Consider the following 20,178-nt stretch of genomic DNA (forward strand, 5'->3'; position numbering starts at 1 on the left):
ATTTTAGAAAGAAGTTAGTGAATAACTGCATTAATAAGGGAACACCTAAGATAATTCTCCAGGTCACAGAATCATAGAATAATTAGGGTTCGAAAGGACCTTAAGATCATCAAGTTCCAATCCCCCTGCCATGGGCAGGGACACCTCACACTAAACCATGCCACCCAAGGCTCTGTCCAACCCGGCCTTGAACACCACCAAGGATAGAGCATTCACAACTTCCCTGGGCAGCCCGTTCCAGTGCATCACCACCCTTACAGTAAAAAATTTCCTCCTTACATCCAATCTAAACTTCCCCTGTTTCAGTTTTAACCTGTTACCCCTTGTCCTATCACTACAGTCCCTAATGAAGAGACCTTCCCCAGCATCCTTACAGGCCCCCTTCAGATACTGGAAGGCTGCTATGAGGTCTCCATGCAGCCTTCTCTTCTCCAGGCTGAACAGCCCCAACTTTCTCAGCCTGTCTTCATACGGGAGGTGCTCCAGCCCCCCGATCATCCTCGTGGCCCTCCTCTGGACTTGTTCCAACAGTTCCATGTCCTTTTTATGTTGAGGACACCAGAACTGCACACAGTGCTCCAAGTGGGGTCTCACGAGAGCAGAGTAGAAAGGGGCAGGATCACCTCCTTTGACCGGCTGGTCACGCTCCTCTTGGTGCAGCCCATGATACAGTTGGCTTTCTGGGCTGCGAGCGCACACTGAAGCTGGCTCATGTTCATTTTTTCATCGACCAACACCCCCAAGTCCTTCTCCGCAGGGCTGCTCTGAATCTCTTCTCTGCCCAATCTGTAGCTGTGCCTGGGATTGCTCCCACCCAGGCGTAGGACCTTGCACTCGGCATGGTTAAGCTTCATCAGGTTGGCATCAGCCCACCTCACAAGCGTGTCAAGGTCCCTCTGGATGGCATCCCTTCCCTCCAGGGTATCAACCGAACCACACAGCTTGGTGTCACCGGCAAACCTGCTGAGGGCACACTCAATCCCATTGTCCATGTCACCGACAAAGATGTTGAACAAGACCGGTCCCAACACCCATCCCTGAGGGACACCACTCGTTACTGGTCTCCAGCCGGACATTGAGCCATTGACCACAACTCTTTGCATGCGGCCATCCAGCCAGTTCTTTATCCACCGAGTGGTCCACCCATCAAATTTATGTCTCTCCAATTTAGAGACAAGGATGTCATGCGGGACAGTGTCAAAAGCTTTGCACAAGTCCAGGTAGATGACACCGACTGCTTTGCCCCTAGCCATCAGTTCTGCAACCCCATCGTAGAAGGACACCAAATTGGTCAGACAGAATTCCCCCTTAGTGAAGCCATGCTGGCTGTCACCAACCACCTCCTTGTTTTTCATGTGCCTTTGCATCCTTTCCAGGAGAATCTGCTCCAAGAGTTTGCCAGTCACAGAGGTGAGACTGACTGGTCTGTAATTCCCCGGGTCATCCATTTTCCCCTTCTTGAAAATGGGACTTATATTTCCCTTTTTCCAGTCATCGGGAACTTCACCTGACTGCCATAATTTTTCAAATATAATGGACAGTGGCTTAGCAACTTCATTCGCCAGCTCCTTAAGGACCTGTGAATGGATTTCATCAAGTCCCATGGACTTGTGCACATTCGGGTTCTTAAGATGGTTTTGAACCAGATCCTCTCCTGCAGTTTAAGGTCTTCATTCTCACAGTGCCTGCATCTGCCTTCCAAGACTTAGGCGTTGTGGTCAGAGCCTTTGCCAGTGAAGATCGAGGCAAAGAAGTCGTTAAGAACCTCAGCCTTCTCCAAAGGCTGAGGTTCTTAAAGGTCCCCAGGCGTCACAACAATGTACCTTTTCCTCCACATTTACATAGTGTTTCTGCCCCTACTAAGAACTAAAGAACCCTCATGCATTTGTTTCACACATTTAATAAACTTGATATGCCAAGATTAGAAAAGAAGTACTGTTCAAACTAATCTTAACGCCTCTTATATTCCCTTATCAAAGCAGTGGAAATTCTACACTTAATACACACATTTACAAATTAGTGGTTTTCTCAAAGTTTTCACTCAGTTTTAGTTTATCCTTTCATTCTTAAAAAGTCCAATACAAACCATGCTTATGATCCTACAAGCACTAAATAGGAGCAATTTATTATAAACAAGAAGCTCACAAGAAGCTTAATAAGTTAAATGCAAGTAAAGGTATTTGCATTTATTATTCATAAATTGAGGCATTTTTATGTAGACATCACTTCCCAGGGTCAGAGACAGCAAATCGGGCATAGAGTTCTTCCAAGGATATTCTATAAAGCAGTCTGGAGCTGCATTTACACAATTCCAAGTAAGGATAAAGTTCTGGGATAAGGGTTGGACTGTTCTGATTAGCCACTACTCTTAATAATTCCTATAGGTATGTACTAAAGCAGAAAGAATTAAATACAAGAGTAGAAATCCTTGTGTGGGTGTACAGAAGTGTAGATTTGACAGAGAACAATAACTTCCACAGTCAAGTAGTGACATTTCACTACACTCCTTACACCTTATTTGTTTTTGCATTCTTGATGATTCAGACTCAAGAACTTAAGTGTCCTTATAAATGTAACAACTCAGCTCTTACTTATATATAACAATGTGTTTTATACCACATTGCCTTTCCATATCAAAGCCAGCGATACATTATCCTCAATAAGTCCAATTAAAAGGTCATAAAATCAATAAATAGTCATGCACAGTATTACCAACACTTAATTTTTCAAGTTTCTTTTTATAATCTACTGAAAGAAAATACTACAAAATACATTAAAGTTTTATTGTACACTTGAAGCACCAAGACCAAAAAAATACCTTACAACCAACTTTCTTAAACCAAATATTTGTGTATGGAGGAGGAAAGGAAAGATGCTTATGTTGTAATTAAGCTGAAAATTAAATATCAATAGTTCTGTTTTGGAGGAGCACCAACAGAGACTCCTACACAAGTTTCTGCCAGCCTGCAATTCTAAAGAAGTACAGCTTTTCATTTTCATAAGGAGCAGGATACAGCTACCTACAGCAACAGTTTCCTTTATTTCCTGTCCAGCCACTACTAGCAAATCCACCATTATCTTCAAAGTAGGAAATATTAAAGCATTTCAATGGTAGTAAAAATTATTTTTTGCCTTTAAAAGATACGTAATTGCACTGCACTGATACGTGAAAGTTGTTTCAATGCTCAACATGCCCATACAGAGAAAAAAAAAAAAATAAAAATCAGGCAACAAAAAAAGCCCATCAAAAGCTGCACAGTAGTGGGGCTACCACTGCAAGTACTACATAATTATTTGGCACCTCTAAAACTTTCAGTTAGTGCCCAACTTAAAAAGGACAGCTTTTCAAATAATAAAATCACATAAAGTTAGCATTCAGACTGGCTTATATAAAGCACCGTATCAAAAAACGGTCTCAAATTCAGAGAATGACAGATAACAATTTAGCAAAATGATCCTCAGAAAGCTGCATTTCCCTTTCTGTAAAGGCAACTTCACTGTACAGAAATACCAGTCCCAAAGAAGGAAGTCTCACTGGGTACAATAAAACTGCAAAGAGCACTAATTTAACTGAGGGTGGAAGGTAAATCAAATTCTCTCATCTACATTGTACTGGCCACAGCTTGCCTGAGGACTGAGCCTTCTGAAACTTACATTCATCTTTTTTCAACTCTGACAAGCTGAAAGAAAATTCACATTCCTCAGTCCATAGGGTACAACTAACAGGTGTCAAAACAATTTTGAGGGGATGAATATCCATTTACTCAGCACTAAAGAAGTCAAATGCACTACCTGAGGATACGCTAGTAAAATCAACTTTACAGATACCATTATAACAATCATGTGTAAGCTAAGTACTGTCTCACTCACTAACAAAGAATCTACACATCAGAAAACAAAGTTGACAGCCAGTATTTACTAACTGATCAAAAATATTAAAGGTGGGATTAGCTACATTTAAAAGTACTAGCTACCTAAGACAAAGAGTCAGAAAAAGGGCACAAGAAAAACTCATGTATCTGTATATAGAATGAGAAAGGTTTAAATCTCTTTAGAAGAAAGTACTATAGACCAGAGAAACAAAAATATGGTCTGAGGTAAACATTAGTAATAGGCAACCATTAGTAACACTGCTTAGATTTTCAATATAAGTTCCATGCAAGATTCAAAGAGCAAAAGATTTCTTGCAACAGAGTAACCAAGACATTTAAGTAGCCTGTAACAGTAGCTGCTCACTTTCAGTATTTAAGATCTAAATCAGTTAAGAAACAAACAAAAGTTACAGAAAACACAGAGCTGTCCTGCAGTCACACTTTAACAATATTCAGAAAACTGTCATCAAAATTTAAGAGTTTTAGGAGATTTTAAATATAAATAAATATATTAAATATATTTAAATATTTTGATATCCCAGAAAGTTAGGTTTCTCTGAAGCAGCCAATGAACAGTACAGGCAAAGTAATCACACTCAGATAATACAAAAGATAATACAAAATACCACTTATCAGGCAGCCTAAAATTTAAGATTACCAAAATACCAAACCAACTCCACAAAAACCTGCTCCTCTCCCCCCCAGCCCCATCCCTGATATAACTAGTTGGTAACCCATAAAAGCATAGACATGCTGCATTTCTGGAATGCTGGAACAACTCTCTTTGATTAAAAGATCTTCTGATAATGGCTGACCCCTTCCAAACCTAAGCCCACTGTTCCTTCTGCTGTCTTAAGCCTGCTTCAGACATCACAAATCCTTACCTCCAGCAGTCTTGGAAAACTGCTACTGCCCAATGCAACACACAGCATTCATCACATTGACCTCTAATCACGTCAGGCTTCTAACACTCTTTAACCACTCCGAATACACTAAACAAAGCACATACCCCCAAAGCTCTGACAAAGAATAAAATTACATAAACACAATCATTTTGTTGCGCGAGAGATGCCAGTACAACATGCATACTGACAGGGACAGAACCAGAAGTGCTGTAAGGTGGTTTAAGTTTTTACTTGCTTCCTGAGGACTGTGGCTGGTGTGCATAGCAATCCTAATTGCTTTAACAACTAAATTCTGTACAGTAAAATTAAATTTGTTTTGCTTCAGCAACTTCCAAAGAGCAAAAATTACATTGTCTGGAGGCTGAGGCTTTGTGGTACATTTTGGTGTTGTTTAAAATTCTTTCAGTGCTGGAAGTATGATTAGTCTTGATAGTTTTCCTTTTTAAAATTCATTAAAACTGCAAATTCCGAATGACTGCAAGGGAGTTCAGTGCTCACCTGCAATTGAATTCCATTAGTTTTGGCATAGTTGAAAGCATAAAAGCCCAACCTATATCTGTAATTATATTATAAACTCAAGAAATACGTATTTAACATCAGCTGCAGTGCAAAGGATTTATCATCAGCTGAAAGCCATATAGTATGACAAACATGGTATATTAAAATAGTAATTAAAACACCTGGAAGAAAAATTCTAGGTTGCTGAAGTGAATTAAAAATTAGATTAAAATCACAAGATGGTTCCCAATATCTGAATTACTAACAAAATATGAGCATATAATTATGCTAGAGAACACTACTATGTATTATTAATGGCTCACATAATGGTGGGTTTTCTGGTGATTTTACTCAGTGTTTCAGATTTCTAAGCAAGCAAGACCCAAGTCATGAAAACTGCAAAATAAAACACTTTAGTAATTCTCAAAATGGGAGCTCAGTATAGGAAAAAAAGTTCTCTCATCTTTCCCTGCATCATCTCTCAAGCATCATTTGTTTCTTCAACAGCATTTCAGTTAACCTGCAAGACTGAGAGACTTAGAAGCCAATTGCAGAAAGGAAAACACAACACAAACCATGTTGCACAACATAAAATTCACCACTACTTGATGAAAGTTAAAGACTGGAATTTATGGTAGAAAATACTTCAAAGGTATCTCCTACGGAGCTTAAGAGTACATGAAATGCCTGGTACAGACTGAAGCAGTCTGACCTCTTTCAAAAGCAAGTAAAAGTTACAAAACCTATGACTACCTGATACTACTGTTCTTAATATAAAAAATTGTGTAATAGAAAAGAGAATTCTATTTACACGAGGTTTGCAACACATTCAAGACTGACTTCTGGTATGGTTGAACTGGTTTTTTTAGTCTACAATATTTTACATGATTTCCTCTAGTTAGATGTTCTAGCACAGTCTTGATATTGGAAGAGAACTCTTCCTCTAATATCCAGCTGACTCTCATTTCTAGTAATGTCAAACCAGTGTTCATTATAAAATCTCTCAAGCGCAGTAACTCAGTTCATATGTATTTCAAGGGGCTTTCAGACATGCCAAGAGGTTTTAACATTCCATGCTCACTTAAACATGCAAGATATGTGGATAAACAGCAAAAGGGCTAAACCCTCAAAAGTGAAGTAATTTTCATTGTTAGTGCTTTCTAAGTTACATCTGCACCAGAGCAATAACAATGTTAACTTGCAACATTAAAGCACACAGAAACTGATGAAAAATTCAGATGCTAAGGTTAGATTCCAGCTCTATAAATTGTATAAACAAATTGCTCGAATGGCAAACCTGGGAAACTGTAAGCACTTTTCTGAATCCGTATTGCATTTAAGAACATTTAATTTATGACACATTTAATTTTATTAGGCTTGCCTATCTGTTGATGCAGTGGCAACAATCAAGAAAGTCACAGCTCAAGAACTGGCCAGTCTACACTATCAACTTCAAAAGATACACCACTGTTACCTACAGAGCTGATATGAACAAAGTGTTCCCCATGAAAAACACGAACCAGTAAAAGTATATCATGTCCATCAACAGCCACATCACTTGGACTTTTCCATCAACTTCACCTTTGCAGTAAAAAATATGCAAGATACCTTTGCAATTTCTGTGCACAAATTATATGAAATCATAACACAGAGATAATTTCATTGTATATTTGCACATGACAAACAAGAGAGTGGATTTTAACCCGTTTCACTGCAGAAGCATAAATTCCTTTCTAAGGTACATCCAAAGGCTGTTTTATACAAATATTCAGGGTAATAGAAGAGATTATTCCTGTTTCAGTCACTGTTGTAACTTTTAGCCACATCAGACTACCAGATATATTTCTAAAAGAGCTCATGTTAAACCACCCAGTGAGACAGACAATGGAGTTTAGATACACAACTCTAGCTGCTTCAAAATAAGCAGAAATGCAAGACTTGTGTTTGTTATCACTAATCAAAGCTTCATTGCCAAATGTCCAAACTTGCAGCCAGTCCTCATCTGGCCATGGGAGGTAATGTTTATGCCCCTCCAGTTTTTCTGGTGCCAGGGCTCCCCCGGGCAGCAGCTGCACCCCTATTTGCAGGGTTAACCCTGCATTCCCTTGCTGGCCCCAGAGCACTGGAGGTTCCCATGGCCACAGCTCTGCCAGCTCCACAGGGCTTACATCATGCACCAGCCATGCAGTGCTGCTCCTTGGCTCACTCTGCTGCTTCTCCCCAGGTTTTGAGACCGTGGCAGTCCGTCTTCCAGCCCTGTTAGAAATCGAGACAATTACTCGAATCCAGAGGGTCAAAAAAACCTTTTGTGAGTTCTGTCAAGCTTGGTCAGCAGATGGCTAAAATCTCTCAAGACACAGCAACAGTGAGGCCAAGAAAATCTCTTGACATACAGCACTGTTCTATTTACAATAGTCATCAGAAAAATCACAGTCTAAATGATTCAGGTGAGTGAAATCAGTTGAAAAGCTATGTTGGATACACCACAATAGATTACTTCTGATTTTTTAGCTCTTTTAGGTCTAAAGAAATTAATGCCACTTAGAATAAGCACGATCAAAGCTTTAAGGAACTAAACAGGCTGATTTTTAGAAAAAGGAACACTTAAATCTTACTTAAATTCTTACCAATCTCTGTGAAAAACACATGCTGCATGCTCTACTAGCAGCAATCTTCCTTGATTAGTATCTCAGTAGTGAGCTCCTTCAATCAGTAAAAGTGATAGCACAGATCAAGCAGAACTGCACAAGAAGCTTTTCTTTACTCCTAACAAATCTGACTTTCCACTGCAGTATGTAAATGCTTTTTTCTCGGTTTCACAAATAGTTAAAATGCTTCCAAAGTTAATCAAGATTGAAAAAAAACCTGTTGAAAACACTAAGGATTAAAAAAAAAAATAATCTTTCTTACATGCCACATTCCCTTAGTTTAAAATACAAACTACCACTTAAACATCATTGCTTAATTCCTGCTTTTTTGACCTAATGAAAAATAGACACAAGGGGGAATAAAGTTTCAGCTGAGGTGACTACAGACGTACTGCAGAGAGGGAATGACGACAGAGACAAATCAGAACAGGCTTCCAAGAAGCTTACTGCTGAAAATCACATCTACATAGAAAAAACTAAGACTTTTGCCAAGGTCCTTTAAGCATACTTTTAAATTCAATAATACAGTATTTAGCTTCCTTATATTTTGCCATTTGTATCATCAGTAAAGCTCTGATGTAGTTTAACACCTTTTAACACTTTGAGCAACTCCTCGTGCACACAAGACCCGAATTCTACTTTCGGCGAGGAGCACAGCAGAGGGCAGTGCTCTCTACACCAACCCATGAAAACCTGGAGATAAAAAAAAAAACAACCAAACAAAAAAACCCCCATAAAACCAAAACCCACGTTCGGTTTCGAAAAGTAGCTCACAGAAAGAACCGCCACTGCAGCTCATTAACCGGTCTGACATCCACAGTACCCCAAACCAGCACACAGATTTATTACCCTGGCATCCCACTATGGCTCACAGTAACAGGCTACAACTATGCATACATCTGAATACCCAGCTCTGATCAAGTCTTTGGCACCAACAATCGCTGTCAGAAGAAATATTTTAAATATGAGTGGATAATAGGGATGTCTATAGGCTGCAATGAAAACATTAGAGTTAAAAAAAAAAAAAAAAAGAAAAGAAAAGAAAAAAGAATTATCTTAATTTAGCAGTTATTCCAAATGCTTAGAAACCTTCCAGCATAACAAAGAGTAAAGAGATTCCTGGAATTCCAAGGATTGTTAACAGACCTCACAGGGCAGCCAGAAGCATGATAACAAGACAGTCACTTCTTATCACCTATTCACAGACAGTTAAGACTTCAGATTTCATTGTCTTAAAAGTAAACATGTCCGTCCTTGCTTGAAACAGTGGTCATATTCACTATGAAACTGAAAATATGCTGCTATTTTAGCTATCTTATAAGGCTCCCCCACCCCCTTCAAATTGTATCCTTTTTGGGTTGGGCTCTTGCATCCTGGTCTCATGTTAATCCTGTTTTAGCCTGTTATTTTTTATGTCAATGCTTGCCACTGCTTCACTAGGTAAAACATATTAACAGTAAACATTCATGATTATTAACATGTAAATGCCACTTTCACTTCAGAAAGGTGACTGAAGCAAAATTACATTAATAATTCCAAATTAAACTGAAGATATGACGTTCCAAAATTTACATCTCATCTGACATTTAAACACAAAATAGCATTAACTTAGTCCTGTACAACAACCTGTTAAGCCATATTTACAGTATTCTGGGGAAGGAGAAATTTCTTCCTTACTTACATTTTAATATTCCAACACCTGCTGAAACACATTAAGAAATACCTTCTAAAGAAAAGGGGAGGAAGAGAGAGATAGTCCTCACAAACTTTCATCCAAAAATGCTGAAACATTACTTATCTATTTCCACAATTTTCAGAGAGGCCAGACATAGGGACTAAGACAGTCTTTCAAATTTATATGACTGAGCTATCAGCTTTGCAAGTTCAAAAAGCAAAGTCTCATAACATCATGTAACAAAGATACATGTGCCAGCCTTTTTCTGTAGCCTTCTTCCATGGGCTCTCTTTCAACTCTTTTTTGCAATACTATCTGAATGGGTGACAAAGTAATTTTTATTATTGTCCTTAACGATTTAACCTGATTAGTGCTCCATTACTATATTACTTGGGGGGGGAGGGCAGGGAGTAAGAGGGTAAGGATCTTCTGGCATTCTTTCAGACCACAAAAATGAGTTGAGATTTCTGAAGACTGAAATTCTGAAAAATAGAACGTAAACCACAAAACTGCATGATTGATAATCTCTGCCCTTCACAGAACTCAGTCATTTACACAACAAACTCAGAATAACCACATTTCATTTGAGCTCTTCTCTAGTTATTTAGGAGGGGGGTAGGGCGAGAGGGAGTGAGGAACACCAAAACAAAAACTATTTTAGATACTCATGTCTCTGACATCACAAGTTTCTCATTCCTAAATGCATCAGAGATCCTGGTGACTGTTCTGTACCAGCCATGCAGTGTATGTTAATTTTTTCTACAACACCCATTTCAAGGTTACTACTATGGTGAGATGTCCTGTTAAAAAAAGGACAGAAACCTTGACAGTACCGAAGAAAGCAACCATCCTCAACCAGGATAAATGCAATGTACAGCTAAGGCAAATATATCCCTAAAGAAATAACTGGTGGCATTTGGAGTATGCAGAGAAGAATTATGCTAAAGTGAATTCATGTCCATGAAATCTGCTAGAACGTTTCTCGCTCCTGAGAAATAGAAGACAAGTAGCAGTGTCAGAACTCAAGTTTGCAGACTGAAAGAACTGATCAGATTTTGCAAAATGTTCTGGTTTCTTTACAGTGTGTCAGCCACAGCACTTAGTATTTGCAGAACATTTCAGTAATTTCTTACGGGAAATCACACAATTCATATGCTTGTGCACGGCTAACTCCCTAACTACTAGTAAAAAACAAAACTGTCTAGGCTTTCCCATGTGCCCTACTTTTGGATTCTTCCAAACAGAGATCTCATAGTCCATAAATGTATGACAAGAACCAGAAAAGGAGACTGACTGTCAGTATGATTCCTTGGACAGTTAATAGGACTAGTTTGCTGTTGGCAAAGACTGCAGTCTCATAACTCTCTTTTGGCTGCTCCCTTACCCTCCACTTTTGGGTTGTACAGGCAATACCTCCTCTGATAGCTATTAAACTTGTCAAATCTATCTGTCATTGAGTCACCTTAATTTAGCAAGATTACAGAACGTTACAAAATATTTTTGGTTGTTTGGTTTTGGTCAGTGGCATGCTGAACCAGCTCACAATATCTGAAAGTCGAGAGCATTGGCACAAGGGGCAGGAACAAGTGGTTGAGACCTGGAACGTAAAGAGGTGAGAACCGAGACAAGTAGAAACTTGTCTCCAGCACCAGAGTCAACTTAAATGGAAATTTACCTCATGAAACCATATTCTGTGAATTCACCCACTTTCACTCCTCAAAAATAAAAATAATAATAATTGAAAAAAAAAAAAATTGCAACAGCTACTGGCTTTGAAAGAGCTTTTCATCCTAAAAAAAAAAAAAAAAAATCAAAACAAAACCCACAAAAAAAGCCCTAACCCAACGAAACCATACCACAAAAAAGCAACCACACACTTATAACCACTTGCACATCTTCCTGAGGATGTAAACAGGACAGTTAAAATCACAGAATCATAGAATAGTTAGGGCTGGAAAGGACCTTAAGATCACCTAGTTCCAACCCCCATGCTATGGGCAGGGACATCTCACACTAAACCCAAAAGCTCCGTCCAACCTGGCCTTGAACACCGCCAAGGATGGAGCATTCACAACTTCCCTGGGCAGCCCGTTCCAGTGCATCACCACCCTTACAGTAAAAAATTGCCTCCTTATATCCAATCTAAACTTCCCCTGTTTTAACCTGTTACCCCTTGTCCTATCACTACAGTCCCTAATGAAGAGTCCTTCCCCAGCATCCTTATAGGCCCCCTTCAGATACTGGAAGGCTGCTAGGAAGTCTTCACGCAGCCTTCTCTTCTCCAGGCTGAACAGCCCCAACTTTCTCAGCCTATCTTCATACAGGAGGTGCTCCAGTCCCCCCATCATCCTCGTGGCCCTCCTCTGGACTTGTTCCAACAGTTCCATGTCCCATTTATGTTGAGGACACCAGAACTGCACACAATACTCCAAGTGAGGTCTCACAATAGCAGAGTAGAGGGACAGGATCACCTCCCTCGACCTGCTGGTCATGCTCTTTTTGATGCAACTGCAGCCTGCAGTTGGCTTTCTGGGCTGCGAGCACACTGAAGCCGGCTCATGTTCATTTTCTCACTGAGCAACACCCCCAAGTCCTTCTCTGCAGGGCTGCTCTGAATCTCTTCTCTGCCCGACCTGTAGGTGTGCCTGGGATTGCTTCGACCCAGGTGTAGGACCCGGGTTGGAACAATCTCTTTTTTTGAGAAAAAAATCCTTTTTCTTGCAAAAGGCATAACCTGAGACACCACGGGTGTAAAGGACCACAAAATGTGTGTGTATCTTATTTCCTCTGAAACAAAAATGGTAAATTGAACACCCATGTCTTGAGAGCATTAAAGGAGATCCTACTGAAAAGTCTGAACATTTCTGCACATTCGTTACTTGAAGATACTCAAGCAGTAGTCTCAACCTGTTATCTCTGTAAATAGTATAAATACACTGCATGAGAATCCATGGGGTTTTTTTGGTGGTGAGGTTTTTGTTTTTTACACCACAGACAGCAATAACAGACAAATCTTAATTTCCTGAGTACTTACAGCAGAAGGCATAAAATGGTACGTTTACTTATCAAATGCTAATGGAAATAAAAGTACTACTATCTCAGCCATACATATAACTATACAATGGAATTCACATATGGGTAACCACTTGGAAATGGTCAAAATCACCCTTACTTTATAGCTTCATAAAATTTATCACAATGATCAGTTAAACTTGTGGGAACAATGCCAACCATGACCGAAAAACTGATGGTGATTCCTTGATCGTACTGTAAATCAAGACTGCTGAGCAAACTTATACCATCTAGTAACTTAAAACACAGGTCATAATGAAAACCTGTAGAAAAATACTTCATGCAAAGTATTACCAAAATTTCACTATAGGATGCGAAAATTCGATTGCTTTGTAAGTAACCTACATTACTAGACTTTGTAATAAAAATGCATAAGAAAGCTTCACAAACGTCATAAAGACATAACATTAGAAACCTTGTGTGCCTTATAAAAACACTCTCTCTTGCCTATTAAATATAATTGGACTCTTGGGCGTACTGTTAGCAATCAGCTACACAAATTAAGATAAAACCCTGACAGGCACATACTCACTTCTTTCTGCAAACTGAATTTAAGAACATAAGCACTGTGGCTGTAGAGCTCTTTCAGTTTTTTCACAGTTCAACTCTTTTGTCAAATCAAAGAAAGTACATTCAGTTTGGAAACCCTGTTAAAGCAAATGTTCTTTTTATTAAGAAAACATTAGAAAATTCTGATAAAATCACAAGAATTTAAGACTCCCTTCTACATGAAGAAAGACAAACCTTTTTCATATGTATTGGTGCAATAATCCTGTCCATAAAATCATATAATCACTTGAACTGTTTGAGATGTTAAACATCACTATGCAAGTCAAGGAAAAAACCACTGGTAAGCTAAGTGATGCAAGTCCCCCCACAGAACTCTCAAATCATACTGTGGAACAAAGATTTAACGTCTAGAAAGGCAGAATTCAGCAGAAACCTCTCTTTGCCTAAGATCATGGAGTGAATCTTTTAGTAAAATGAACTTCTAACACAGCACCTGAAGCATTTCCTCTCAATTCTTAAACTAATCAAGCTGATGACAACTCTTCAAACAGTAGTGTTAAAAACTTTGTTTAAAACCAACCTTTTCTTTCTTTGGTAGAATCTTTAAATCCTTCCCTCCCCTAAATTTCAAAGTTGAAAGCTGAATACTTAATTTCTGCTTTATTAAAGAAAAAAATAAATAATCTCAATCATCATTAATATTCTGTGCCAGTGAAGTGGATAAACAGTGAAATGCGTATTAATCTCTACTTTACACTTTGCTTAACTAGTATGTAATTACTTTCTCAATAACCAACAAAAAAACCCCCAAAAAACCTCACACAAACCACCCCAAACACCAACTCCAACACAAATTTTGCTCCATCACTAGAACCTTCTAAAGTGTCTGACAACTAAAATTAGTTCCATAAACTCACTTACTACTACCCACTGCAATATAGAAAACCGGTAACAGCAAGACAAAATGGAAATCACAATACAGGAACAGCCAGTCTTCCTAGTTCTCGGTACACATTCAAAATTTACTAATTTGTCTCACTTTACCTTTTATAACACCTGAAACAAGTTTCTCAACAGAAAAGTAGAAAAGAGATAAAATATTTGGACATCACTTCTACCTGAAATGAGCGTGCATAAAAGTTAAATCAAATTCTAATCAATGCAAGATAATGAAACTTCTCTAAACCAAAGCTTTCCTCCTGGGGCTGATGTCAGATCTCAGCAATGCAGATATTTCTTAATGGGGAAACAGGAAGAGTGGTAGAACACCTTCAACTGATGAATGCAGGGTATCTTTGAATTTTAATACTCAGTGAAGCGCACTGATTAGGTATTACACAAAAGGGCACTAAATACTAAAAATACATTCAAAAAAGTTATTGAACAATACTTAGAAGACTCAATCACACCTCCAACCCCTTAAAAAATACCTAAAGATCAAGTTCTACGTACCAGTGATGCAAATTATGTTTATATGCATTATACCAACATAAGTGATAAATCTCTGTAAAGAAAATATCACAACACTTTCTTGCCCAAATATTCAGAACTCAGTCATCAGGTACTTCTGAGCCAGAAAGTGAGAAACTGTCTCAAAATAATGCCAAAGACATAAACTATAAACAGCATCATTTCTAGTGACTTTAGGTAGCACTGTCTTCACTAATCATTGTTTAGTTTCACTCCAAAAGAACCATAATACTGACTCCTTTGGAACAAACTTACTAGAAATTTGAGCTTCATAAGAACACACTGATGCCACCCAACTGAACACAAACTGCTATTAAATTCAAAACCCTAGAGCCAAATTTCCCATCATTAAGCTTATCTAAAAATGTAAGCTGCATATTTGGCAGTTCTACTTTGGGTTAAAGGATAAAGGCTTTAGTAAATTAGTCTTTAACAAGTTTTACTTTACTAATCTTCTGAATAAAAAAGAACCATAATACTCTGGGCACAAGGTACTCTTTCTTAAATTCACATTTACATAACTATAAAAATACAATCTTCTGAGTGGAAGCATTACTTTGTAAATCCTTCAGCAAAATAATAATCCTGGTTGCTGCCCCCTTTTGCTGAAACCACACAGACAGGCATTTTCTTCTAGAGCTAAGTAAACTAACAAGTTTTACCTACAAGACTGTATTGGCAACACTCCATGATACTGAAGCATTCCAGAAAATAGTGTTACAATTATGAAGTTACCCCAAACTAAACTGGTAACTGAACTGTGCCACAAATACTGGCATTCACCAGCAATGACATGACAGGACAGCTTGAAATATTCTCAGTGCTTTTGCCCCAAAACTGGCAGCCTTGCCCTACTGCAAAACCAGGTGTCAAGACTTCAGTTGCTGCTCCACAGACCACCACACAAGTTGTGTACAGTAGAATGCTAGTGAGAACAGATCTTTGTTTTCCCTGAGAAATGCCACAGAAGAGAATGAGAATGTAGAGGACAAAAAGAGGGAGGAATAAAAGGGGAGAGTCTAAAACCAAATAATATGGAGAGACACTCATAATTTGAGCAACTGGAGTAATTTTTTCATTCAAACAAAGATCAAAAGAATAGCAAAGTCAAATTACTCTAAATTCCCTGCTTGAATAAAAAGCAGAATTCAGTGTCAAAGGGCATGACTAAGATGACAGAACAGACAGCAAGACCACTAACTGGATATGGGGCTTGGTGCCAATATAAGCATTTCCATATGCTGCTTGGGAAGCTGCCGCTGTCTGTATATGAAGTTTTTCATATCAAAGAGGTCAGCCAAATGGTAACAGTAGAGTGAAAGCTGTGGTCCACTGGAAGAGATAAACTCCGTTTCCTGTGTGATGGGGTGGAAGTAAAGAAAGTGTATTTTCTCTGATTCAGGAATAGGAAATGTGGTGAAAATTAAACTGAAAAGGTTATGTACATAGAAAATAAACCAATCCAGTCTCATGCATCTACCTTGTTAGCAACAGGAAAAGGCAGCAAATTTTGCAGACAAAACTCTGAATATCACTGTGAGGCACCAAAGCCATACCAGCAGCAGAACATACATCTTCACTGCAGTCACCCCAAAGCAGTCAGGTTTATACAAGGGGTTTCAGTTGCTAAACTTCATCCGGACCATAGCTACACACATACCTAGGATCTCACAAGCAGCAAGAACTCCAGTTACTGTATGCCCAAGTTTGGTCACCGCAAAGATTGAAAATACTTGGCCCTTCTCTTGCCTGGCAATTTGAGAAGACCTGACCAGCTGAAACGGAAAACTAGTTTTCCTAAATGTACTTTCTCAAGATTAAGCAGCAGCAAATTCTCACAATGCATTATAGCAGCACAGCTAAAAAACTTCAGGATGAAACAATCAACACCAAACATGCCTCAAAACACACATATCTGTGTTTTGAAACAATTGTGAATTACAGCCTCTACTTCTTGCTACTAGGTTTCCCACTTGTTTTCCCACTTGAACTTAGGATAAGATTCTGCAAGATGGAGACATCCTTTACTTTATTCTAAATCCCTTTCCTCACTTATTTTACTGTGGCTTTGGCATGACTAGAGCCTTCCACGAGTCACCTTGGTGGAATAAAATGGCAGAAAAATCCAGGAGAAAGACGCCTTCCATTCTCAGTAGTGAAAAGCTCTAATGTGAGGTTATCTGCACATACAACAGTAGCCTCTTTCCATCACCAAAACAATTACAATTTTTGATCAGTTACAGACTTTTAAAAGCAAAATTGTTACCAACTGTTACTGGGTATAGAAGAGGCACTTCATACCCAAAAAAAAAAAAAAAAAAAAAAAAATCACAGACAAGAAAATTCCACGTCCTCACGTATTTAAGTGAAAGAACAAGTAAGATCCAAACTCGCTCCAGAACAGTGCTGTGTGATCAGTAACAAATGATTCAGGATCAGAGAAGTACCCAAAGGCAACGGAGAAAGAGAAGCGTACTTGCCCTGCATATCAGATAAAATCCAAGATGACAGTGATGCTATATGCTTTCTCAATTTCAGAACTTTACAAACATGGATTAGGATTTTTGGGTCCCATTTACAAATGCGAGCTTCCAGGTCTGACAAAAATAAGAATTACAGAATCAGTTAGAATGCAATCCAGTAATATTACCCAGTGCAAACAAAACTACTATTTAAGCAGTATTATCTTGATATCTACCTAAATCACTGCAGGGTCTGAAGATCAGCAGCATCAGAGACATAACGAAGTCTACACATGAAAAAGAGAAATGCACAAAAGGACATACAGTTAAGGAACAGCCTACAAAAGTTAAATAATGCATTATTAATTAAACAACAACAGGACTAGTCAACAAAAATTAGAGAAAAAATGGTTTGCTTACAAAAATAAACAGCTTACAAAAGTCATTAAGATTTTATGGAGGACAGTGCACAAAAGGATCCAAATTGGTGGTGAGGCACTGGAATGGGCTGCCCAGGAAGTTGTGAATGCTCCATCCCTGGCAGTGTTCAAGGCTAGGCTGGACAAAGCCTTGGGTGACATGGTTTAGTGTGAGGTGTCCCTGCCCATGGCAGGGAGGTTGGAACTAGATGATCTTAAGGTCCTTTCCAACCCTGACTATTCTATGATTCTATGAAATAGCTGCATAAACTGAAAAAGACATCCAAATACAAGGATATCAACCCATCGCACAGCTATAGCAGCTAAATAGTATCGTTAGGACAGTGCTGCAGGCTCCCTCCATTTCCCAGCTCAAGGGGAGGAGTGTCAGGATCTCAAAATGTCTCAGAAATTTTTTTCAACCAGTAATTTTTCACCACAGGACTGAGTGAGGATAATCATGAAGCCTGACATGACGGTAGGTCAATTAGAAACAGTCTCCTAGCACAATTTTCAAAGTACCTCTCAGTCTAATGCCTGAAACAAAACACATTTTTAAATCTGTACTAAAAATACTTTAGTCATATTTCCAGCGAGCTGGAGGGACTGGGAAACTCTGCATAACAACAAAGCCCACAGCTATGTGTTCAGAAGACTAAACTGAAGTGACACTCAAGTCCCAGGGTCCAGCACAACTGGCAGTGGCCTGAAATTAGTAAACCATGCTGAATTTAATTTCTGTGCTATGCTAACCAGACTACCCAAGTTCTTGACGACTTATTAGCTCAGGCACATGCATTTTAATCACAAATGAAGCAAATGTGGCTCTCAGGCAATAGCTTGCCCCTCCCTGATACTCCAGTGCATCCCATCCCACAGTATGGCTCTGCAGTGTCCTGGCCAGGTGGTAGGCTAGTGTCTGGGCACCAACTTTAAACTCCTTTACTCTCTAGAACATGCAACTGTCGTTCCTACGGATACCGCATAGGCTCATTATGAAGCCATTTAATATAGTCCTTCAGGCAAATTTGAATAGACTGAAAATACTATTAATACAGAATTTTAACTGACAATTGAAATATTGCACACTGCACCAGTAAAATCAGTTCTGGTAATACTTCAGTTTTGTCATAGTAAGAAAGTTCAAAAAGTAAAGCAGATGCTGCAGTCCTGTATTTTCCATTTATCAGATGTACAAAAGCAAGTCTTTGTGGCTTAAGAGTTCCTCTAAGACTAGAGATCAAGAGAGGGTAGCAGACTTACGAAGCAGTATTAGATTTCTAAAAAGCCCAAAAGCCTAGCCCGACTTCTACCCAGCAGGTACACTGTGAACAGCACTGGTACCTTACTTGAAAGCAGCTCCTCAGACAACTGTACAGAGATGTTTCATTAGCAGCTCCACATATTACTTCCTTTTCCACCACCCCTCTGAGCACTTGTTACATGCACTCTTTGTGATGGTAGGAAAAAACCCCAAGGTTCCAAGATTATGCTTTCTAATTCTTCAGAGTGAGAACATAGGTTCTGACCTCCTGAACAAGCGCTGCAATACTGTTCACATGCCAATTACTCGGAGCAACCAAGTGGCAATTCTGGTCACTGGGTTTAATCTTAAGTGCCAAATCAACCAACTATGCTAATAAGTTAAATCAAAGCAGGTTTATCTGATTTTCTGGGAGTCTTGACAGGAGTTTCTAAATTTTTATCATTACTTTTTACCATCAGCTACTTGGGAAACAAACAAATTCTGGGATGTAGGTTATCTATTGTCCATTATTTCTGTTTTGTCACTGCAGACTGAATTATTAAAATGCAATTTAGGTCAGGTTATACCTTAAATTCATTTTAAAATAATCAATGTAGTAGCCATTAGTGATTGTAAGTGGAAACAATAGATTAATCATACCAGAACCCTAATACTTCCAATAATGCATTCAATTTTCCAAGTCAAGTCTACAATCTTTGCTTTAAAGCTGCAGAAATTTACAGCTTCTGAAATTAAAGCAACTATTTTATCCTTCTGACATACCTGTTTACCAGAGACACTCTGTTAAAGTAAAACGGTTTTATCCTGCTCAATTTAAAGAAAACATTTGAGAGGAGTTGTAATTCTGTCCGGTCCTCAAAGACTGCAAATCATCTTGGCAATACAGGCATAGAATTTTGTTTCAGCACTATCAAGGCTACAATGCCTGCAATAAAATTTATTTTTGTAAAGCCTAAATAATACAGCAAAAATAGGGAGGTTTATGTATGCCACAGTCAGACTTCACTCAACACTCCAGAAGTTTTGGAACTTGAACCAAAAGCTTCACATGCCCTTTTCCAACTAACCAATTGGCTGGAAGATACTTGTATATCTGGGATGCATCTTCAACCTGAGCTCAGCTGACATTCTGTATTAGAAAACTATTTACTCATATTTATCTAGAGAAGAACATCCACCAGAATCAGCATTCATAACCTTTTTGTTCTTGATGAATTCTACATTTATGAAGAGATCAAACTAATTCCAGATATATAGTCAACATTCACAGATTGAAAAAAAATATGCTGAGTTTCAGGGGAGGTAGGGGGGAGGAGGATAATTAAAAAACCCCAACCAACCAACCAAATAAAAAAAAAACAAAACCAAATCACCTAACAA

At 38.7% G+C, this 20,178-nt stretch overlaps 1 protein-coding gene across 2 annotated transcripts in view; it reads right to left on the reverse strand.

Annotated features, from left to right (window-relative positions):
• Positions 1-20,178, reverse strand: part of PALS1 (protein associated with LIN7 1, MAGUK p55 family member) — a 58,084-nt gene that overhangs the window by 27,008 nt on the left and 10,898 nt on the right. The gene's annotated exons all lie outside the window — the stretch shown is intronic.

Source organism: Psittacula echo (assembly GCF_963264785.1).
Source record: "Psittacula echo genome assembly, chromosome: 5".
Lineage (NCBI taxonomy): Eukaryota > Metazoa > Chordata > Aves > Psittaciformes > Psittacidae > Psittacula > Psittacula echo.